Here is a 23,633-nt window from a genome sequence, read left to right as displayed (position 1 = left end):
ATACCCAAAATATCCAAGACTTGGCAAACTGTTGGTTGTGGGAGATGAGAGAAGAGGAAGAATATGAATTACTACTTGATTTCTGACTTGAGTGCTTGAGTGATTGGGGGAGACCCAAGGATGGAAGTTGGAGAAGGAGATAGAGTGTCAAAGTTTGGGGGACTAGATACTGAGTTTTGTTCTAGAAATGGGGAACATGAGAGCCCTTTGACCATCCATTTGGATATCTGTGTGGGTCTTCGAAGAGGGGTATCGATTATGGTTATAGGTTTAGCTAGAAGCCATCATATTTAGGTGGTCGTGAAACTAAGGTAGGAAAGCATCTTAAAAGAAGGAAATGTAGAGTTGAAGAAGCCAGGATCAGAATTTCCAGTAAATAAAAGGAGTTAATGACAGCCTTCTTTGTAATGTTATAAAAATATAAATATTTTGATCCACATGGAGCTTATCATTTTTTATTATTGAAATATTATTAAAATATAATTAACTAATAGTTTCAGTTACACAATAAAATGATAAAATGATTCAGTAATTTTATATATTATTCAATGTGCATCACAATGACTGTACTCTTAAGGAACTTACCTTTTTTAAAAAAGGATTTTATTTATTTGAGAGAGGGAAGGGCTGGGGGCAAACAGTGAGAGAGAAGCAGACGCCCTACTGAGCATGGAACCCACTGTGGGGCTCAGTCCCAGGACCCTGATATCATGACCTGAACTGAAGTCAGATGTTTAACCAACTAAGCCACCCAGGCATCCCAGAAATTACCATTTTATGGAATTAAGGAGCAAATGTGTATGTGCTTGTGATGGAAAAAATTGTTTAACATATAAGTTAAATGGATGAAACATGGTATGAACTATAAGAGTATATACTGAAACTAAATACAGCTTCATGTTAGAAAATAAAAGAGACTTTTTAGATTTTGGGGGGGATAAGATTAAAATATATAAAAATGAAAACCATTGTAAAAATTAATGGTATTTGGGGCCCCAGGGTGGTGCAGTTAGCTAAGCATTTGACTCTTGGTTTTGGCTTATGTTGTGATCTCAGGGTGGTGACATCGAGCCCCACGTCAGGCTCCATACTCAGCAGGGACTCTGCTTAAAACTTTCAGTCCCTCTCCCTGTCTCTTCTGCGTGCTTGCTTGCTCTCTCTAAAAATAAATAAATCCTTTTTTTTTTTTTAAAGATTTTATTTATTTATTCGACAGACAGAGATCACAAGTAGGCAGAGAGGCAGGCAGAGAGAGAGAGAGAGGAGGTGCTCTCTGCTCAGCAGGGAGCCCGATGCGGGACTCGATCCCAGGACCCTGAGATTATGACCTGAGCTGAAGGCAGTGGCTTAACCCACTGAGCCACCCAGGTGCCCCAAATAAATCCTTTTTAAAAAAGCGAATAGTATTGTTAATAATAAATATGTAAAAAAATGCCATCAGGAACTCACCTGAATAAAAAAAATTGGATTTATTAACTTGTAGCACTGGGGTACATGGAACCTTGAAGCATTTCAGTGAGAAGGCGTTAGAAAGGACTTCTAGGATTGGGGTTCCTGTTAAGTGATTTGGGGGAAGGTCAAGAAAACAGGGGTTTGATGCTGTCAAAAAGCAGAAGTAATTCTGTGATTGGGGATCCTAATAATTCTTTTGAAGATTTTATATATTTATTTGAGAGAGAGAGAGCACACGAGCAGGGTGAGGAGCAGAGGGAAAAGTAGACTCCCCCTGAGCAGGGAGTTGGAAGCAGGACTTTATCCCGGGACTCTGGGATCATGATCTGAGCTGAAGGCAGCTGTTTAACTGACTGAGTCAGGGCCCTAGGGATCCTAATAATTCTTAGCTAGAAAGCAGGAATAACATCATGGTGCTAAAACTAGAGTTGGTAAGGAAACAGACATATTAGCCATGAAAGGGGAGTGTTTAACCATTTTTTGGTTTGGACAGTGTTGTTTTTGTCTCTGTTCACATAAAGTTAGAGTGGCCTTGTTTGATTTTGTGTGTTCTCTGAAATTGTTTATGTTCAAATAAAATGTTATGAACACCCTGGCATAGCTCTAAGTGCCAAGCCAACTCCCAGCAACAGAAGACCTGACTGAGAGTGACAGGCTAACTCCTGGCTGTCCAGAGCTCCTTTTTGTCTTTCTTAGTCTCTAACAGAGATAAGAGAATTCAGCAAAGTCTTGGTGACAGAGACAAATGTTAGGTGTTGTTAGAAGTGCTTTATGCTCTAGTAAGTTTATAGTTGGGGTATAGTAAGGATGATAATTAAGGGAACTTTGGAAGGATGGAAAGGTAAGGAGAAGAGTGACCAACTGGTGAATGATTTTTTTAAGATTTATTTATTTTAGAGAGAGAGGGAGGGGAGGGAAGAGGAAGAGCATCTTCAAGCAGACTCCCTACTGAGCATGGAGCCTTACATGAGGCTTGATCCTATGATGCAGGAGATCATGACCTAAGCCTCAACAAAAAGTCAGATGCCCAACTGACTGAACCACCCAGGTGCCCCAGGTGAATGGTTTTTAAATGATCACCTTTGAATATAGTTTAAATAGATTTCTGAATCAGATTATGGTATGATGAAATTAGTATTTGTGAACAGTACTATTGCCTTTTAAAATTATTAAATATCTTAAAATGATTTTAATGAACATTTTACCTTGCCTATAACTCAAAATATTTTCCTTCAAAATATTTGTCCATAAAATTACTATTTTGTGTTCTGAACTTTAAAAAATATCTGCTTAATATACCATCATACACTTTATTCTGTGTTTTGGTCTTGTTTGATAAGTATCATTGTAGTAGTTGTCGGTGAGGCTGTTTTCTCAGAAAGGGAAAAGCAGTAATATGGAGGATATAACAGATATTTGGGAGGAAGAATTAACAAACATCTGTTACTGATGTGATGGATTAAGGGAAGAGAAGAATAAAAAAATTTGAATCTTTGGGTGCCTGTATGGTTCAGTTCAGATGGTTAAGTATCTGCCTTTGGCTCAGGTCATGATCCCAGGGTCGAGGAATCGAGTCCCGTGTTGGGCTTCCTGCTTAGTGGGGAGCCTGCTTCTCCATCTGCCTCTCTCTCTCTCTCTGTCTCTCATGAATAAATAAATAAAATCTTGTAAAAAATTTTTTTGAATCCTTGAAACTGACAAAGTTGAACCATTATCTGTATACATAGTTTCTCAGTTGGATGATGTATAATAATAAAATATCAACAAGAGTTTGTAACACCCACCAACACTATTTCTTCAAGATATCCTGAAAGCTGCAAAATATACCTGATGGTTAAAATGATAAAGTATTTTTAGGTTGAGGATTGGACATTTGGTGACAATGGTGGAAAATAACAATGAGGGGCACCTGGCTGGCTCAGTCAGAGCACACATCTCTTGTTCTCGGGGTTGTAAGTTCAAGCTCCCACGCTGGTTGTAGAAACTACTTAAAAATAAAATCTTATAAAAGAAAAATTTTAAAAATATTAGAAAATTATGATGAGGCCAGAATTTGCAATTGGTAAGATGTGGATACTCATACTGAAATCAGAATTTATAATCTGCATGTGGCTGGGTTCATCTCCTATAAAAATTAGTTTGAGAGCATTAGCAAAGACTGATATTTCTGGGTTTAAGATGTCTGGCATCCCCATTAGTGTTGGTAGTGCTCATTGGAAGGAACACTAGCCTTTTATCCTTAGTTTATTCCCCTGTGCTTGTTTGATAAGGTTGTCTTCTTTAGATGCCTTTGAAAAAAAAGTCTTATTTATATACCATAATAAACTAAGGAGAGAAAGTTTCTATTATTGGAGAAGCCTGATTATTGAAAGATTGTTTTAAATCTTTTTACACTATAAAAGTTAAAAGGCATATTATACCTAACTTATTTTAACCATATATATAAAATAATTTTAGATACGATATGTAATATAAATCCTATAACAAAATATTAAAATCAATCTAATTCATGGCCTGTAATTTTAAGAAGTGTTTTATATTATAAAACTCCATAAGGGAAAACCTAGAAATGATTGAAGTTCATTGCACTGGACTTCAAACCCATCATATAATTGAAATCCTGAGACCACATTTCATTCTTAAACAATAAAGTGCAGCTAAAAGAGGGTAACATTCATTAACATTTTATCATTTTCTTTAGATTTTTCAGTGTTAAATTTTAATAGGGAATATACTTAACAATGAACATATACCCGAATAATTTAGGATTAGATTATTTATTTCATCTAAATTTACTCTTAGCATGGTAATTGTGACATCTAGATAATAATCAAGTTATTATTTGTGATTTAAATATCTTTTTGACCTTCACCATTTTTATAACTACCTTTTCTCTCCAAATGTCACAGCTGTGTCATGTTACAACTGCATGTATAAAAAATTAATTTCTTCTTGCTCATTCATTTCCTCTTAGAATCCAGTACCATTAGTCATTCACTAATGTTGACACTTAAAGTCAAATTTATATATAGATTATGTGTTAATTATAAAAGTAATGATGGCTGTTTATATAATAAGTGAAATCTTTTATTCCAAATATATTTTAATTTTATAAAGTACAAATTTTATAAAGTACATTTATAGATCAAAATCTCAGACATTTAAGTAAAGTGAATATATTAAGTATAAATTAAATATGGGTAGGTCTTTTTCATATTAACTGTTTGTATCATTAACCCGACTTCAATCTCTTGGAGAAACTTGTTAGGAAGTTGAAAGACAGAGTACAAATTAAGAAAATTATTTACAATACATCAACAAAGGGTTAATATCATTGCAGTATAAAGAAGTCTTGTATTAGTAAGAAAAAACAAGCAACTTTGTCAAACAGACAAAGGACAGGAATGTAGAAATTCATGAAAGTAAAAATACAGAAACTAAACAAATAAAAGCTTAAAGCAATGTTTAACAGATGAGAGTTTGACACGTTATTATTATTATTATTTTAATGATAATACTTGATGCTGTGGAATATGGAGAGAAATATTCTCCTATACCTCTGGCAGAGATATATGCTTATGCAAGTTTCTACAGTATAATTTGGCAGTATACATCAAAAGCCTATGAATAGGATGGGTGTACATAAAGATGTTTTTTCATAGCACTTTTTATAAAAACAAAGAATTGGAAAAAACTAAATGTTTTTTATTAGATGATTGGTTAAATTATAAACCTCCATGTAATATAGCCAGTTTTTAAAAATGATGCTTTTTAACTTATATTGTTAAACTGTATTCAGAAGTGTCTTTGATTTCCTTGGGGGTACTTTGAGGACCAATGGGAGATGGGGAGGCTGAGCACAACTTCGTTCTGTCCAACTGGAGAAGCTTTGTCCCTGTTTTTTAATATAGAAGTTTCAAAAATTGAGAGTACACCTGGAGAAAAGATGGGAGTGGGGAGCATTTGGCTGCTAAAAAACACAGCCTCAAAGTGTTCAACGCAAAGGAAAGATATTTAGTTACCTTGTTGGATGAGAAGTAGTAAAGTATAAAACATTGGGTTTAGTGGGTCTCAATGTTTTAAAAAAAATGTATCTCCTTCTATCTATACCTATGAGAAAGTGGAAATTTATGGTTAATAAATAGGGTAATAAAATCATAAAAAAATAGCAATAGTGATGTGATGGAATTTCAGGTGATTTTTACCTTCTCTTCTGTTTTGTTTTCTTTTTAAAACACATTTCCAAGAAGTATTTATTATTAGTTAAGCCATGATTCAGGATCCCAGGATGGGGATCGCCATGTACCTTCTTCACAACACTGGGAGAAGGATGGAGGGCAAAGGAGAGGTGGTTCAAATCTTGCCAGAAAATGTGCCTTCTGCCTGGTGGTCGGTCATCTGAGGTTGACACCCAGGCTGTGGGGCAGAGGGACTTGTACACATACCGGTACCATTCACATGTGGAGACACCATCTCCTTTATTAGTCATTGTCTACTCATAGTGGTGGAAGTCAAGGTAGTTCTGCCAGCAGAACTTTATTATTATCTAGATTTTAACAATTATTATTGTCAATAATAACAATAATTATTATTATTATGTATCCTGGCCTGGTTCTGGTTGGGGAAGTGTCTCACAGGGGCAGCCCAGTAGTTCTTGATTTTAGTTTTGATGTCTTCTGCCGTGGTGCCAACTCCTACACACTACACAGCTCATAGCTCAATGTCTACCCTCTGTTTTCCTTATCTGTATTTTATAAAATGAACACATGCTATGTATGGAGATTGAAAAAAAGCAATAGCAATTACTTATAAATACTTTTTAAATGCTATCACATTTACATGCAAAGTCCCCTTTTAATATTGGCATGATTTAAGCATAAGATTTACCTCATGCCAGCTCCTGTTTTAAGCAGTTGACATGTATTAACTCATCTAATTATTATAACAACCCTAGTTAGGTATTATTAATATATACAATGTGAGCAAAGTCATGCTGCTGATTGAATCTCCTTGATAAATTATCTCTTGTTTACAAAGAATTCCATCTTACTAAACCCCAGCTCATATAACCAATTCCCATAAATTTTTTTTTTGAGAGAGAATCTTTTTTTTTTTTTTTTTAAGATTTTATTTATTTATTTGACAGACAGAGATCACAAGTAGGCAGAGAAGCAGGCAGAGAGAGAGAGAGGAAGCAGGCACCCTGCTGAGCAGAGAGCCCGATGCGGGCTCGATCCCAGGAACCTGGGACCATGACCTGAGCCGAAGGCAGAGGCTTTAACCCACTGAGCCACCCAGGCGCCCCCAATTCCCATAAATTTTAAAAGTAGTTTATAAGTGCTAGATGTGAAAACATAGAGATATAGTGACATGTTTGTATCTATTTTGTATTTTGCTTGTATTTTCAGGCTTTTTTTGTCTGTTTGTCTCATCCTGTTAGAAGCCTTGACTTACTATAACTTCACTCATTGCCACCACCATATGCAGGATCTTCTAAGTTGATCAGATGCTCATCCTTATTAAAATATATATATATTTTAAGGATTTTATTTATTTATTTGACAGGCAGAGATCACAAGTAGGCAGAGAGAGAGGAGGGAGCAGGCTCCCCGCCGAGCAGAGAGCCCGATGAGGGGCTCGATCCCAGGACCCCGGGATCATGACCTGAGCTGAAGGCAGAGGCTTTAACCACTGAGCCACCCAGGCACCCTCTTATTAAAACATTATAGGGGTACCTGGGTGGCTCAGTCGGTTAAGTGTCAACTGTTCATTTATTAGCCGTGGTCATGATTTCGGGGTTGTGAGATCGAGTCTTGTGTCAGGCTCTGCACTGGGCATGGAGCCTGCTTAGAACTCTTTCTTTTCCCCTTGTTCTGGTCCTACCATCTCTCCCTCCCTCTCTAAAAAAAGAAAAATAAATAAACACCTTAAAAAAAACAAACAAACAACCTTTTAGAAACCTGTTTGTGATAGCCCTGGCCCTGAGTTGCTGTTTATTTTTAAGCAAACTGAGCACCACATACATACAGATATGTACAGTGTCTACGTGCTGGGCCTCTGGAACAACATAGAAATCATTTGTCCTTGGAACATACACAAATCATGTGTTTTTATGCTTGAAGATGGCATTTTGTTTGGTATTATTTCCTGGCTTAGACTTCCCACTGTCAGCAAGATTTATGCCTGACTTATTTATGGTGGTAAGTGATTGTGTTGACCCATCCACATGTTCTCTTATCTGTGACCTTTGGGCCTCAACAGAGCTAGGTGAAAAAGCCAGGAGGCACCTGAGTGCATTAAGAGACCAATAATCCCTATGTAATGTGCTTTTTTCAAAAAATGAACAGATAGTTCATTTATAAAATACTATTTAGGTTTGGTGAGGGTTGGAAAGATTATAAGGGAAAAGGGTCGTTTCCCTTTTAATTAGGGAAAGGAAGAATTATTAACAGGCTAATGAAGGATGCTGAAGAAATGGATGGAGAATACAGGAGAAAATAAATATAGGGAAGTATGCTAATGAAAATATAGAAATTAAAGCAGTATTACTAAAAGGTGATGACCTAATCAGGGAAATATTATGATATCCCAATGAATAAAATGAGCCCTTCTCCACATTTTTCTTGATGCTAAAAAATCCATATCCCTGGCTGAAAGATAATTTTGAGACATGTATAGACAAATATTTAAGCATTAGAAAATCCATAGGTAATACATAAATCCATATGTAAGTCATAAAGTAATGAAGCCCTTGCCTGAAACTACATGTGATTCTTTTGTCTTTGGTTGTATAATTTGTAGTAATGTAAAAATTGTTATTTGGTGTACCTGGGACCTTGCCTTACATGTATCCAGTGATTCATCCAGTGGAAAAATTAGAGCTGAGTTGTGGAACTTGTTTCATGCCTGGAAAGATCCCCTGGGGCTTCCTGACCCTTCTGTGATCATTGGAGCAGGCTGGGCACTTGAAGAGATTCTCTGATTTTTTTAGAGGAGGAGGGTTTGTTCATTCTTTGCCCAACCTTGTACCTGCTAGAAAGGTTTTCTCCCATAGCATATAATATCCTGTCTCTGAGACAAAGATTGGAGGAAGACGGTTATAAAAACATGGAATTATAAAAACACTTCAAAATTATAAAAACACTTCTCATAGTCATTACTCTGTGTTAATTATTTTACATTAATAGAACTGAACAGTATAGAGATATAATCTTTCCAAACCTTCTTTGCAAAGTACCTCTCAGATCTTTATGATGTAACTCTAACACTGTGTTTCCAAGATGTATTCACTAGCTTATGTGGCTCTTGAAATTTAAATTAAGAACAATTAAATAAAATATTTGGGTCTTCAGTTGCACTAACAGTATCTTGAGTGCTCATTAGTTACCTACACATGGCTACTTATTAGCTACCACCGTGGACAGCGCAAATGTAGAACATGTCTATCCATTACATAAAATTCAATTGGTCTGTACTCCTTTAGAGGAGATATAGATATGTATGTATACATGTCTTTTGAGGAGGTCAGCGATGTTGCCTCAACCATGTCTTTTAATTAAAGTGTAAGTTTATTGAAGAGAAATAACCATAGTTTTTTTAAAGTTGGTCCAAGGTAGTTCTCACAACTTTGACAATATATTATAATGACAGTAGATTAGCAGGTTAGCTAACTTTACTATGAGGAAGGCTTCATTCAAGTTAATCAGTCATAGAGATTTACTTTGTTAACCTATACAATATTTTAAAGTTGGGTCTCTGAGAAATATCATTATGTAGGTAGTAAAAAAGAATGCTTACTTCCAACATAGAAAATGTGATCTTGTCCCAGCTTTGCCACTAACTAAATGTAAGACTTTGGGCATTTTTCCTTCATGACTTAAGTATTTTGTAGCTAGAAATATACCTCATAACCAGAAATTTTATAACTGGAAAGTTATTATCAGAAATACTTTCTTTTAAGATTTATTTATTTATTTTAGGGAGCGAGAATCCCAAGCAGATTCCCACTGTGTGTGGAACCTGAAGCAGGGATTAGTCTCACAACTCTGAGATCACAACGTTGAGCCAAAAACCATGAGTCCAACACTTAACCAACTGAGCCAGCCACCCAGATGCCCCTGGAAATACTTTCTGACCTGCTTCACTCGTCTTGCCCATTCCCCACCTCTGCCTCTGGCAGCTACTAGTCTCTTCTCCTTATCTGCGAGCTTGGAATTATGTTTGTTTGCTTTTTAAGATTCCACTTGTGCAATCACCGCATTTATCTTTTATTATCTGACTTATTTTACTTAGCATACTGCCCTCAGAGTCCATCCATGTTGTTGCAAATGGCAAGATTTTATTCTTTTCTTATGGCTCAAAAATACTCCATTCCATACACGCAGACATAATATATGTAAGCACATAATATGTGTCCCATTTTCTTAATACATTCAGTTGGTGGGCACTTAGGTTTTTTCCTCATCTTTGCTATTATAAATAATGTTGCAGTAAACATGAGGGCGCATATATCTTTTTGAATTAGTGTTTTAATTTTCTGATAAATACCCAGAAGTAGAATTTCTGGATCATATGTTAGGTGTATTTAAATATTTTTGAGGAACATCCATGCTATTGTTCATAGTGGTTGTACCTATTTACATTCCCTCAACAATGTGCAGGGGTTCCCTTTTTTCCACATTATTGCCAACACTTGCTATCTCTTTTCTTTTTGAAACAGCCATTCTAACAGGTATGAGGTGATATTTCATTGTTGTATTGATTTACATTTCCCTGATGATGAGTGATATTAAACATCTTTTTATGTATCTGTTGGCCATCTGTATGTCTTCTTGGAAAAATGTCTATTCAGATCCTCTGTTCATTGTTCTTTTCCTTTTTAAAAAAAGATTTTACTTATTTATTTGAGAGAGAGAGAGAGAGAGATAGCAAGAGAGAGCAGGGGCAGGGAGGAATGGAACTCTGTCCCAGGACCCTGAGATCGTGACCTGATCTAAAAGCAGATGCTTCACTTGATCTTAGCCAAAAGGCCGAGAAGCGATTAAAGGCAGATGCTTAACAGACTGAGCCACCCAAGCACCCCCTCTGTCCATTTTTCAATCGGATTGATTTTTTGCAGCTGAGTTGTATGAATTCTTTGTATATGTTAGATATTAGCCCATTATCAGATATGTGACTTGCAAATATTTTCTCCCATTCAGTAAGTTGCCTTTTCATTTTGTTGATTTTTTTGGTTTTGTTTTGTGCCTGTGTGTGTTTTGCTGTGCAGAAGTTTTTTAATTTAATATAGTCTCATTTGTTTATTTTTACTTTTGCTGCCTTAAGACTTTGGGCATTTAATTTCCCAAAGTAATTTGAGACTTAATTTCTTCATCTCTAAATTGTACTTTTAAATAAAATATTTTAAAAGTCTTTTGTTGTAACAGTTAATTGCTATTACTTTTTTTTTTCTGATACAACTTTTATAAAAGACCTATAAATGTTTAGATTTTATTTATTTATTTGATAGAGACACAGCAAGAGAGGGAACACACAGGTAGGGGGAGGGGGAGAGGAAGAAGCAGGCTCCCTGCAGACCAGGGAGCCCAATGTGGGGCTCTATCCCAGGACCCTGGGATCATGACCTGAGCCAAAAGGCAGCCACTTCAGGACTGAGCTACCCATGTGCCCCGACCTATGGTTTTGAATGGAAGAGCTAATACAAAAAGAAAGAAGAGGTGTGTTGATGCTGCTAAGAGAAGGCTGTCCTTCTACACAATTATTTTAAGACAGCATTTAGCTGTGTAAATCACTAAACCGATACCAAGAAGTATAATGATTCTGTTGGTCTTAAGTTGTAGCAGCTTATCAAGATACTGCTTTCATCATGTTCATTGCTTCTGTATAAAGACCTTGATTAGCTTTGGAGTTATGTAGATCTGAATTTAGGTATTATTTCCTCTGATCACTAGCTCTTTGGCATTAGTGAGTTTACATAACCTGTCTGCCTCAGTTTCCTGTTGGATGGATGAAATGGTATGTTACCCTTATCTTTTAGAGCTTACAGCCAATTCAGAGGGATAGACACATTATTACAGTAATGGGTGAGAAAGTTTTGTTATAGATGTGTACCACATATTATAAAAACAGAAAAGAAGGTTATTTAACTGACCCCTGGCCATGGTAGAGAAGGAAGAGAAGAGCATAGTGGAAGGGTGTATTCCAAGGCAGATGAGTAGTGTGCGCAGAGACCCTGGTATGTGAGGTGTACAGCTAAAGCATAGAGAAGGAGTAGAAGGGTATGGTAAAAATGAAGCCTGGGAATATAGGCAAAGGCTAAAAAAGAAAGCATTCAGAGTTCAGACTTCATGCTGAGCACTGTGGGATCACACTGAAACCTTTAAAGCCTGTATTGATGAGCAGGGTAATGTGAACACACGGGGAGAGAAGGAGCAAATCTTGGCTTCAGGACGTTCACTCTAGCAACAATGTAGAGAATGGATTAAAAGCAAAGAAACCATAGGAAGCTTTTCTTTTTTTTTCCTCCCCAATTTAAGCGAGAAGTAATGAATTTTATTAGGAAAATGAAGGAGGGGAACAGAGTCTACACATATTAAGTAAAATTAGTATTAATTGGTGGTTGGTGTGGGGTTGAGGAAGGTGGAGATTTCTGTCTCAGGTGACAGAATTCTGACTCCTTACTTGGTAAGGAGTACATTAAGAATTGACTAGTGAGGTAATGCAGTGTATTTAGGAGGCTATACTTTGAAGCCTGGTTTAAAAATCCTGGCTTTCCCCTTCACTAGCTTTGTGGCCATGGGTATGTTACTTAGTCTCTTGAGCCTTAATTTCATTTATTAGCTTCATTAAAAAAATTTGCTATTGAGTATGGTTGACAGGCGTGTTTGATTTCAAGCGTACAACATAGCGATTCAACAATTCTACACATTACTCTGTGCTCATTATATTAAATACAGTCAGCATATGACAGTGTTACAATATTATTGTCTTACCCATGCTGTGCTTTTCATCTCTGTGACTTATTTATTTTACAACTGAAAGTTGGTACCTTTAATCCCCTTCACCTATTTCATTAGCTTCATTTATACATGAGTTAATATGTGTGAAATGCTTAGAATAATTTCTGGCATGTAAGCTTTGTATGTGTTTACCAATAGTAGTAGAGGATATGGGCTAGTTCACTTTTAGACATGAGGGAAAGTCATATGGAAATATGTAATATGCAGTTAGATAATATGAGACTAGAGTCTAGTAGAGAAGTCTGGGCCGGAAATACCATAATGGAAGTTATATAAGTAGTAGTTAAAAAGGGAATATGGAAAATACCCCAAGGAGGGGAACCTGGGTGGCTCCGTTGGTTAAGCGTCTCCATTTGGCTCAGGTCATGATCCCAGGGCCCTGGGATCAAGCGCCGCATAGGGCTCCCTGCTCAGTGGGGGGTCTGCTTGTACTCTCTCTCTCTTACAGAAATAAAATCTTAAAAAAGAAAAAAAAAGAAATACCCAGGGAAAGCAAATATAGTGAGAGGGCCAAAAATGGAACATTATGGAACAATGATAATTTAAAAGTCAAGGAAGATGAGCTTATAAATGTGACTGAGGGGGAGAGAGTAGAGGTATAAGAAATAAAATTAGGTGGGCATCTGGGTGGGTCAGTTGGTTAAGCACCTGCCTTCAGCTCAGGTCATGATTCTGGAGTCCCGGAATCAAGTCCCTCTCTCAAATAAATAAATGAAATCTTAAAAAAAGAAAGAAAGAAAGAAATTTAGGCCTTTGAGTCCCACATGCCAAGAGCAGTGAAAGAGTGATTAATGCCAGGTGCTATAAAGCTGACAAATACGGTAAGACTGAAGAGTCTTCTGGATCTTCATGGAGGAAGTCAAAGTTTGACCTTAGTGAAAGCATTTCTTTATAGTTTGGTGTAGAAGTCACTTTACCAAGGACTGAGGAATAAATGGATCAGGAGGCAATAGAAACAGTGAATTTAGATCTCTTTCTCTGATTTTGTTTTTTAAGTTTAGTTTTATAAAAGTAAGAGTTAAAAAAAATCAAATAGTGGGGCACCTGGGTGGCTCAGTGGGTTAAAGCCTCTGCCTTTAGCTCAGGTCATGATCCCAGTGTCCTGGGATCGAGCGCATTGGGCTCTCTGCTCAGCGGGGAGCCTGCTTCCTCCTCTCTCTCTCTGCCTGCTTCTCTGCCTACTTGTGATCTCTGTCTGTCAAGTAAATAAATAAAATCTTAAAAAAAAAAATCAAATAGTTAAAAAAAAAAAAACCTGAGGTAAGGGGTGCCTGGGTGGCTCAGTGGGTTAAGCCTCTGCCTTCGGCTCAGGTCATGATCTCAGGGTTCTGGGATCAAGCCCCGCATCGGGCTCTCTGCTCAGCGGGGAGCCTGCTTCCTCCTCTCTCTGCCTGCCTCTCTGCCTACTTGTGATCTCTCGGTCAAATAAATAAAATCTTTTAAAAAAAAAAAAAGCTTTAATGAAAGAGCAGTACAGAACTATACTACTGTACTATAAATCTAAAGCACAAGTTTTTTTTTTAAATTTAATATTTTATTTATTTATTTGACAGAGAGAGAGAGATCAGAAATAGACAGAGAGGCAGGCAGAGAGAGAGGGAGGAAGCAGGCTCCCTGCTGAGCAGAGCCCCCCCCCCCTCCAATGCGGGGCTCAATCCCAGGACCCTGAGATCAAGGCCCTGAGATCAGACCTGAGCTGAAGGCAGAGGCTTTAACCCACTGAGCCACCTGGGCACCCCCAAAGCACAAGTTTTAATACACTCACTGAAAGATACCAGTAGAAGCTTCTGAAATCTGCACACATGCACGAAATTTGTAAACCTCGTCGTGCCAAGAGACATTATGGTTTCCCTAACTTAATTAAGAGCATAATATGACTTTGATGTTATAGATTTTAATGCACTTAAAAATATACTTAAAAGTAAAAATTCAAGTAAATTTTAGAGTCAGTGAAGCATTTCCAGAGTTTAAATTTGTAAAAAAAAAAAAAATTTAGTTTAGGGGCACCTAGGTGTCTCAGTCAGTTAAGCTTTCAACTCTTTTTTTTTTTTGGGGGTCAGGTCTTGTCTTAAGATGAGTTGTGAGTTCAAGCCTTGTATTGGGCTCCATGCTGGGTGTGGAGCCTACTTAAAAAAAAAAAAGAAAAAAAATTTAGTTTAAAAAAATCACTCTTTCATAGGGCTTCAGATGGGGGGCAAGTAGTATTAGCTGTAGATAGCTGATGTGGTGTTTTGTATTTGTTTTTGTTTCCATTGGATAAAACAAAAAAGATAAGTTCAGAATCTTTAGTATTATATGTGCAGTTTGAGAGGTTTCTAATTTTTTGCCAGCTCTAAAGGAAAAGTAAACACACTTCTCATTGATTCATCTTCCCTGTACTTATCCCCATTGTAATAAAGAGTGAATATCATAGTGTTTTCAAAGCCAAATCAGCCCCAAGCTGAAGGTAGAAATTATCTGGGAGGAAAGGATCAAGTATAACTCCTCAGAAAATATGCATAAAAGGAAAGCATGATCTCTGTATCATTTTTTGCTTTAGTTTCATGATCTGTGTTCCCACGTGTTTTTCCCTAAATCACCTTCCTGCTGCCTTTCTGATTTGGGCATTAGTCCAGCAGTCTAGAGTGTACATCCTGACATTAATTCTTCAGATTCTCTCTGTAGATGACTATAAAAATATTATTCATTTTCCTTAGTCTCATTTCTTTTTTTTTTTTTTTAAAGATTTTATTTATTTATTTGACAGAGAGAGATCACAAGTAGGCAGAGAGGCAGGCAGAGAGAGTGGAGGAAGCAGGCTCCCTGCCGAGCAGAGAGCCCGATGCGGGACTCGATCCCGGGACCCCGAGATCATGACCCGAGCCGAAGGCAGCGGCTTAACCCACTGAGCCACCCAGGCGCCCCCTTAGTCTCATTTCTTACTTCTTAGTCATCTCTCTCTATTTCTCACCATCCTGCCATTCACCTTCTCTCCTTTTCCAATTACATAAGTAATATAGAATTTCAGATTGTAAGTCACTAGAATATTTGATTTTCTGAAATTTGTTGGTAATGTCCAATATAGTACCATGTACACATTGGTCTTACTAGATACTTTATAAATGTAATAATGAAAACCTCCATTTCAATTTAATACTTTTTTTAAAAAATCAAGTATGCCAAGATGTTTCTCACCCATGAAGTATCTGTTAAAGATGTACTTTTACGTATTTTTGAATAAAAAATTTGAAACAAAGAAGTTGATAGAATTTCAACAGTGAACACCATTACATCCAACATCTAGATTGTATAATTAACGTTTTCCTATACTTGTTTTTGTCACATAACTCTACACCTGTTATGTCCCTGTGGATCCATTAACCTAACTTTTTGATGCATTTCTAAAGAAGTTGCAGACATCAATTTACCCTAAATCTTTCATCATGCATATCATTAACTAGAGTTCAATATCTTTTCTGAGATAAAATTGATATATGATGAAATGCACAAAGTTTAAGTACCTTAAGTACCTTTCAATAACTTTGACAGATGTCTATACTTTTGTAACCCGAACCACTGTCAGGGTGAACATTATCACTCCAGGAAGATTCTGCATGTCCCTCCTCAGTTATCCCACACCCATCCACAGGCAACAATTATTCTAAATGTTTTTCCTACATAGGTCATATCTGTGTGTTCTAGAAATCCAAACAAATGGAATACACAGTCTGTACTCTTTTTGTATAAAGTTGCATTCACTCAGTATTGTTGGGAGACAATTTTCTCTAGCTCTCTCAGATTGCTGCATGACTTGTGAGTGGGGCAACGGCTCTTCTTTGTTCTGGGCTACCTTTTCAAGGATGTTTATACAGCAAACTACCTTGGAACACAGAGATAGTGTTTCCTTCCAGAGTAAAGGGCAAGCGTGCTTACTGCCCATTATGAAAAATTCAGCTTCCCTAAGCTCAGTGTTCCTCTCTTGTAATGCAACACACCATGTGTAGGTTTCATTTGGCCTTCTTCCTATCACCCTGTGGGAATAAGGACTTGTAGAACCAGCTCAAAAATGCTGATTACTTGTTACTATTATTGCTCTGAATAATAAACTGTCCTTTGTCTCTGACTCCATAGTACTGTGCTTTGTAAGCACCTGTGAAATTCTAGCAGGCTAAGCTTTCACCTTTCTTTTTTTTTTTTTTTTTTTTTTTTTTTTAAAGATTTTATTTATTAATTTGACAGAGAGAAATCACAAGTAGTCGGAGAGGCAGGCAGAGATAGAGAGAGAAGCAGGCTCCCTGCTGAGCAGAGAGCCCGATGTGGGACTCGATCCCAGGACCCTGAGATCATGACCTGAGCCGAAGGCAGCGGCTTAACCCACTGAGCCACCCAGGCGCCCAGCTTTCACCTTTCATTTGAGGTAAAAGTCAAAGACCCTTTACAGTTTTTAAGAAGTATTGTGATGTGTATGCTAGTAGTTCATTCCTTTTTTTATTCAGTAGTATTCCATTGTATGTGCATAGCACAATTTATTTATCTGCTTTATTACTGAAGGCTAACCTGTTTTTAGTTTTTAACTACAATGGATAAACCTGTTATAAATGTTTCTCCACAAATCTTTGAGTAGACATGTGTTTTCATTTCTTTTGAATAAATAAATAGGAGTGTGAAATACTGGGTTATAAGACAGGTATATATTTAATTCTGTTAGAAATTTTAGAAGTTGAACTTAATCCCAAAGTAGATCTACCATTTTATATTCCTCCCAGCAATGTATGGGAGTTCTAGTTGCTCTGTAAAATACTGACTCCAATTCAGATTTGTGAAATTTTTCCCCATATCATCGAGCAAATTCTCTGATACCAGCTGAGGGTTATACAATCTACAGTTCAGCTCAATTATGTCACTGTCAGCCAGCAGTTATTATCAAATCGTGCAGGTTAAGGGATCTTGGTACCAGACTGCTCCCAGAACCCCACTTTAGATAGTAGTCCCAAGTCCACTTTATCACCTGTGCTTCTGATCTAATGGCTATAGATTAGAGTTTCCAGTGATCTCCTCCTTGGGTTTGATTAATTTGCTAGAGGTGTTCATAAACACAAAGAAACATTTTATTTACTAAATCACTAGTTTATTATAAAAGGACATAACCCAGGAATAAGCAGATGAAAGGGATGCAAAGAGCAAAGTATGTGGGAAGGGCACAGAGCATCCACTCCCTTTCTAGACACAAGACTTTACCACCACCTCCATGGGTTCACCAACCTGGAAGCTCTCCAAATCAGATCTTTTAAGTTTTTATGGAGGTTTCATTATAAAACCTACTACACTGACCTACAATACCTACATTGAGCATTGGTAGTTAAACTCAATCTCTAGCCCCCTCTCCACTCCCTGGAGCTTGGGGTGTGGTGTGGGTTGGGGCCCATTCTTAACATCCCCTGCTACAGTGGTATATTTTTTACAATTGATGAACCTACATTGATTCATCACAACTACCCCAAAGTCCTTAGTTTATATTATGGTTCATTCTTGATGTCCTGTGGGTTTGGTCAAATGTATAACAACATCTATCCATTGTTATGGTTTCATACAGACCATTTTCATTGCCTTAAAAATCCTCCATGCTCTACCTATTTATCCCTCCTCATCTTCCACTCTTCCCAATCCCTAGAAACCACTAATTTCTTCACTGTTGCCATTTTACCTTTTATACAAAGTCACGTAATTGGAATCATACAATATGTAGCCTTTTCAGATTGGCTTCTTTCAAAGTGACTTCTTTCACTTAGTAATATGCACCTTGATAACTCATTTGTTTTTCAGCGATTAATAATTCCATTTTCTGGATATGTCACAGCTTATATATTCAGGTACTGAAGGACATCTTGGTTGTTTCTGAGTTCTGGCAGTTACGAATAAAGCTGCTATTAATATCCATATCCAGATTTTTGTGTGGACATAAGTTTTCGGCTCCTTTGAGTAAATACCAAAGAACACAGTTGCTGGATCCCGTGATGAGAGTATATTTGGTTTTGTTAAGATATTTGAAACTGTCTTCCAGAGTGAGTGTGCTATTCTGCATTCCCATTAGCAATGATTGAGAGGCCCTGGTATTACCAGTAACTGTACCATATCTCACTGGTATTTGGTGTTGTCAGTATTTCAGATTTTGGCCATTCTACCAGGTGTTTTAATTTGTATTTCCCTGATACCACGTGATGCTGAACATCTTTTCTAATGCATCTTTGCCATCCACATATCTTGTTTGGTGAGATGTACATTAGGTCTTTGGCCCATTTTTAAATTAGTTTGTTGGTCTTTTTTTATTATTGAGTTTTAAGAGTTCTTTGTGCATTTTGAAAAGTAATTCTTTATCAGATGCATGTTTTACAGAGCAAAAGTTTTTAATTTTAATCAAGTCTAGCTTATCAATTATTTCTTTTCTGTTTCATGCCTTTGCAGTTGTATCTGAAAGGTCATCACCATACCCACGATCATTAGGTTTTCTCCGGTGGTATTTTCTAGGAGTTTTATAGTTTGTGTTTTAAATTTAACTCAAGGATTCATGGCAAGTTAATTTTCGTGAAAGAACTGTTTGGAATCTTTTTTTTTTTTTTTTTTTTTTTTTGCATGCAGATGTCAGTTAATCTAGCACCATTTTTTGAGATGTGTATTTTTAAGTAAGATCTAACTGAAGTGTATAATCTTTCAATTTCATGAAACATGAATATCATTGAAGCTTAGATTTGATAGGGATTAAAAAAATTTTTTTTTAGCCATCATGTATTAAGTATCTCTTATTTTCAAAGAGAGGCAGTAAAATAAGATTCTCCCACAATGAGAATTAATTTCATACAATTTAATTTATCAGCTAAGAAATTTTACAGAAAAAATTTTAAGCAATATTAAAACAGGATATAAAAGATGAACATGAATTGAGGAGACCTATAGCTTCAATGTTCTAAATATTCATATTGTGATTATGGTATTGAGGAAATAATGAAACGTTCTGGAGAATGCTACACTAAACATCATGCTTTTTTTTTTTTTTTAAGATTTTATTTATTTATTTGACAGAGAGAGTTCACAAGTAGGCAGAGAGAGAGAGAGGAGGGGAAGCAGGCTCCCTGCTGAGCAGAGAGCCTGATGCAGGGCTGGATCCCAGGACCCTGGGATCATGACCTGAGCCAAAGGCAGAGGCTTAACCCACTGAGCCACCCAGGCACCCCTGCCAAGCACTGTTGTAGGCATTTTACACTAGTTATTTGGAATCTAACCATAACTGTAGTAGATATTTTCTCTTTCTGGAAGATATTATTATCATGGGTTGACAGATAAAGAAACGAGAGCACAAGTTTGTTTTTTGTTTTTAGTTTTTTTTTAATATGTGTATGGTCATGCAGCTTGGGGTTGTAAGTAATAGAATTAGGATTCAAACCCAGTATTCAAATCCTTTAAACTGTGTATGCTTTAAACCTGTATGCTTTCCATGATGCCTTCTTAAATGCCATCCTAGTAGTGTTGCTAGTTTTAGTGCTGCCCTTCTCAGTTTTGAAGGACAGGCCAAATGGAGGGACTTTCCAAAGGCTTCCTTTCATATTCAAGGAAAGTAGAAAAATCCCATTTTTTATGTGAAATTTAGTGATTTGATTGGAGTTCAGCTGGATTTGATCTATTTAGGTAAAGGTCAGTAAACTTCAACTTCTAGAGTACAGCATGCATCTTTCTTTCTTTCTTTTTTTTTTTTTTAAAGATTTTATTTATTTATTTGCCAGAGAACGAGAAAGCACACAAGCAACAGAGTGGCAGACAGAGGTGGAGAGAGAAACAGGCTTCCTGCCGAGAGCTGGATGCAGGACTCGATCCCAGGACCCTGGGTCATGACCTGAGCTGAAGGCAATGGTTTAACCGACTGAGCCACCTAGGCATCCCTTTTTTTTTTTTTTTTTTTTAATTCTCTTGGGTATACTTGACACTGCTACCATATTTCTTTTAGTTTTTTTTTTTTCCCTTTTTATTATGTTATGTTAGTTGTCATGCAGTACATCATTAGTTTTTGTTTTCTTAAGGAATTTGAGTTAAGGGGCACCCGGGTGGCTCAGTTGGTTAAGAGGCTGCCTTCTGCTCGGATCATGATTCCGGTGTCCTGGGATCGAGCCCCGCGTCAGGCTCTCAGCAGAGAGCCTGCTTCTCTCTCTGCCCCTCTCCCTGCCACTCTGCTTACTTGTGCTCTCTCTCTAGCTGTCAAATAAACAAATAAAATATTTAAAAAAAGAAAAGGAATTTGAGTTAAGTAAGACCTAAAGTCTTGCTACTCTTCAATAAATTAAGAAATAATAATAATACATAAAAGGATAGTTCAACATTAGCTAAAATATATTCTACTTATGTCTACAAAGACAGTGAAGACACAGATTCTTTTCCAGAAGAGTTATAATAAAGGCTAGAGATCTGTGTCTATAACAAAAACAAGAGGTGGAGACTTACTCAGTTGTAGGCAATTTGTCCATGGTTGTACCACACTTATGTTATGGAGCCAAGGCTAGATCCCTGCTTACTCTAGTGATCTTTCTGTTGTGTTCTTGTGGGTGCAGGCTTAATTATCCTGGAGTATCTTGGCATGTAGATCAAAAGCATATAATCTTTGGAAGTCCCAGAATTACTTATGCATGTTGTATAATACCTCTACAACTGTATATTGTGTAATAATTAATTCCCCTTCATTAACGGTATATTTTTCCACTACTACATTAGAGAAAAACAGTCTTTGCCTCATAAAAATATTGAAAAGAAACAATATATTTGAATTTTCATGAAGTTTTTCAGCTCTTTAATCTACTATTAACTGTTATACAGGAATCTGTGAGGTTTTGTATTTTTTTTTTTAAACATACCTCTTATCACCCAGCTTTATTGGACTAGAATTCTTCGATGATTTAATTTTTTTAAAGATTTTATTTATTTATTAGACAGAGAGAGATCACAAGTAGACAGAGAGGCAGGCAGAGAGAGAGAGAGGGAAGCAAGCTCCCTGCTGAGCAGAGAACCCAATTCAGGACTCCATCCCAGGATCCTGAGATCATGACCTGAGCCGAAGGCAGCGGCTTAACCCACTGAGCCACCCAGGCACCCCTACGATTTAATTTTTTTTAAAGATTCATTTATTTTATTTTAGAGAGAGAGAGAATGTAAGCATAGGGGGAAGGGCAGAAAGAAAGAGAGAGAGAGAGGGAGAGACCCTCAAGCAGACTCCCTGCTGAGTGGGAGCCAGACTTGGGGCTTGATCCCACAACCCTGAGATGATGACCTGAGCTTAAACCAAGAGTCAGACACTTAACCAACTGAGCCATCCAAGCACCCCTACAATTTAATTTTTAATTATATTCTCATTATGCTGTCTTAAAAATGGAGTGAATCATTTAAAGTTATTGTTATAGTTAGAGAGTCAACTATCAAGGAATGATAGTAAAAAAGAAAGGAAAAAGCCAGATTGTGATTTTTAGAGTTGTCTCCTAGGTGACTGAGTTAGATGATCCTTTCTTGGTGAAGCTCTTGGACCATCTTGTAAACAAGTATTACTATTAGAACACCACTATCCATTTTAACAGTGAATTGTTACATGGGACAAGTAATAATTTAGAAGAGATGATAGTATGACTCCTTAAGTGTTTTGCAAAATCAATTCCTTCTTTCATCTTTCAGATTAGTTGTAACAATCTCTTGCTAAGGTTATGATTGTACCTTGTAGCAGGCACCCCCACGTAGGTTGCTCATATCCCCCACACATCCACAGTATTGCCAAAGAAGTTAAATTTTTTAAAACACACATTCAATCTAAAACCCAGGAAAAAAAAAAATCAAGTAGATTTTTATTTTAGATAGAATACAATGCTCGGGCTGGCAATTAAAATTTTCCATTATCTGGCTTTAACTAGCATTTTCAACCTCATTTTTGGTCACACCCTTAATAGTACCCTTAAACTAAGTTTCTGGTTATCACAGACATGTATTAATGATACTGCAGGACAAGCATGTGGTTAAACTGTTATGTCAGTTTGGATAATTATCTTCAGTCCCCATTAACATTTCTCTCTCCATGCACTAAAAAATGTACACTAAAAAATGTACATCTTACATAAAAGTTTTATGCCTCCACCCAGTATAGGGCCGCTCCTTGGCATTTCCCTTAGCTCTGGGCAATTCTCTTATATTTCATTTTTCTTCTTTCATTGTCTTTGTTTTCTGTTTGATTTTAGATTTTATTTATTTATTTGACACGGAGAGAGAGAGCACAAGCAGGGGAGCAGCAGGCAGAGGGAGAGGGAGAAGCAGACTCCCCATTGAGCAGGGAGCCCAATGGGTTCCCAGTGGGTTCTGTCCCAGGACCCTCAGATTGTGACCTGAGCTGAAGGCAACTGCTTAACTGAGTGAGCCACCCAGGCACCCCTTCATCTTCTTTGTTATCTCTCCCATTTAGATTAGTCCTCTTTACTTCTGAAATATTTTCTCATATATTTCATTTTTGGGGGTCCTTTTTTCTATGTCCCGGGTGACTTTCTAATCTTTTACTTCCATCCCACTTGATTTCAACAATCATTTTTGACTTTATTAATTCTTTTTTAATTCTCTGGTTATGGTTGTTTTGTTTTATGATGTTAAATTGTTTCAGATATCTCTGGAGATACTGATTAGATGGTGCATGAAATTTCCTTTCCTCATTTATCTTGATCTTTTTTTTTTACTATGCTGCATGTTTTGTGATTCTTTTTTTTTTTTTTTAATTTTATTTATTTATTTGACAGACAGAGATCACAAGTAGACAGAGAGGCAGGCAGAGAGAGAGAAAGGGAAGCAGGCTACCTGCTGAGCAGAGAGCCCGATGCGGGGCTGGATCCCAGGACCCTGGGATCATGACCTGAGCCGAAGGCAGCGGCTTAACCCACTGAGCCACCCAGGCGCCCATGTTTTGTGATTCTTAGTTGGCCCTGCAGATATATGCATGAGGGATAAGAATGAGAGATAGGAATGATTGAAGGTTGAGTGGGTAGGGAGATAGTCCTTCTCTAACCCATTCTAAATTGCCAGAATAAATAAGGATTTGTGTGTAGGATCCATTATTTCACCAGTTGTCGAGATATTACCTTCAGTGTCTTAAGAGAACAGCCTTACAATTGTTTTGGGATA

General features: G+C 37.0%; 1 protein-coding gene and 1 pseudogene across 4 annotated transcripts in view; one reads left to right on the top strand and one right to left on the bottom strand.

Annotated features, from left to right (window-relative positions):
* The window catches only part of LIN28B (lin-28 homolog B), a 138,354-nt gene that overhangs the window by 48,484 nt on the left and 66,237 nt on the right, over window positions 1-23,633 (top strand). The window lies entirely within an intron of this gene.
* LOC123392142 lies at window positions 5,806-6,921 on the bottom strand (annotated as a pseudogene).

This window comes from Mustela putorius, unplaced genomic scaffold, assembly GCF_011764305.1.
Source record: "Mustela putorius furo isolate JIRA1106 unplaced genomic scaffold, ASM1176430v1.1 tig00000450_pilon_pilon_pilon, whole genome shotgun sequence".
Classification (NCBI taxonomy): domain Eukaryota; kingdom Metazoa; phylum Chordata; class Mammalia; order Carnivora; family Mustelidae; genus Mustela; species Mustela putorius.
Note: the sequence above shows the minus strand (reverse complement) of the source record. Positions and strands in the feature narration are given on the sequence as shown.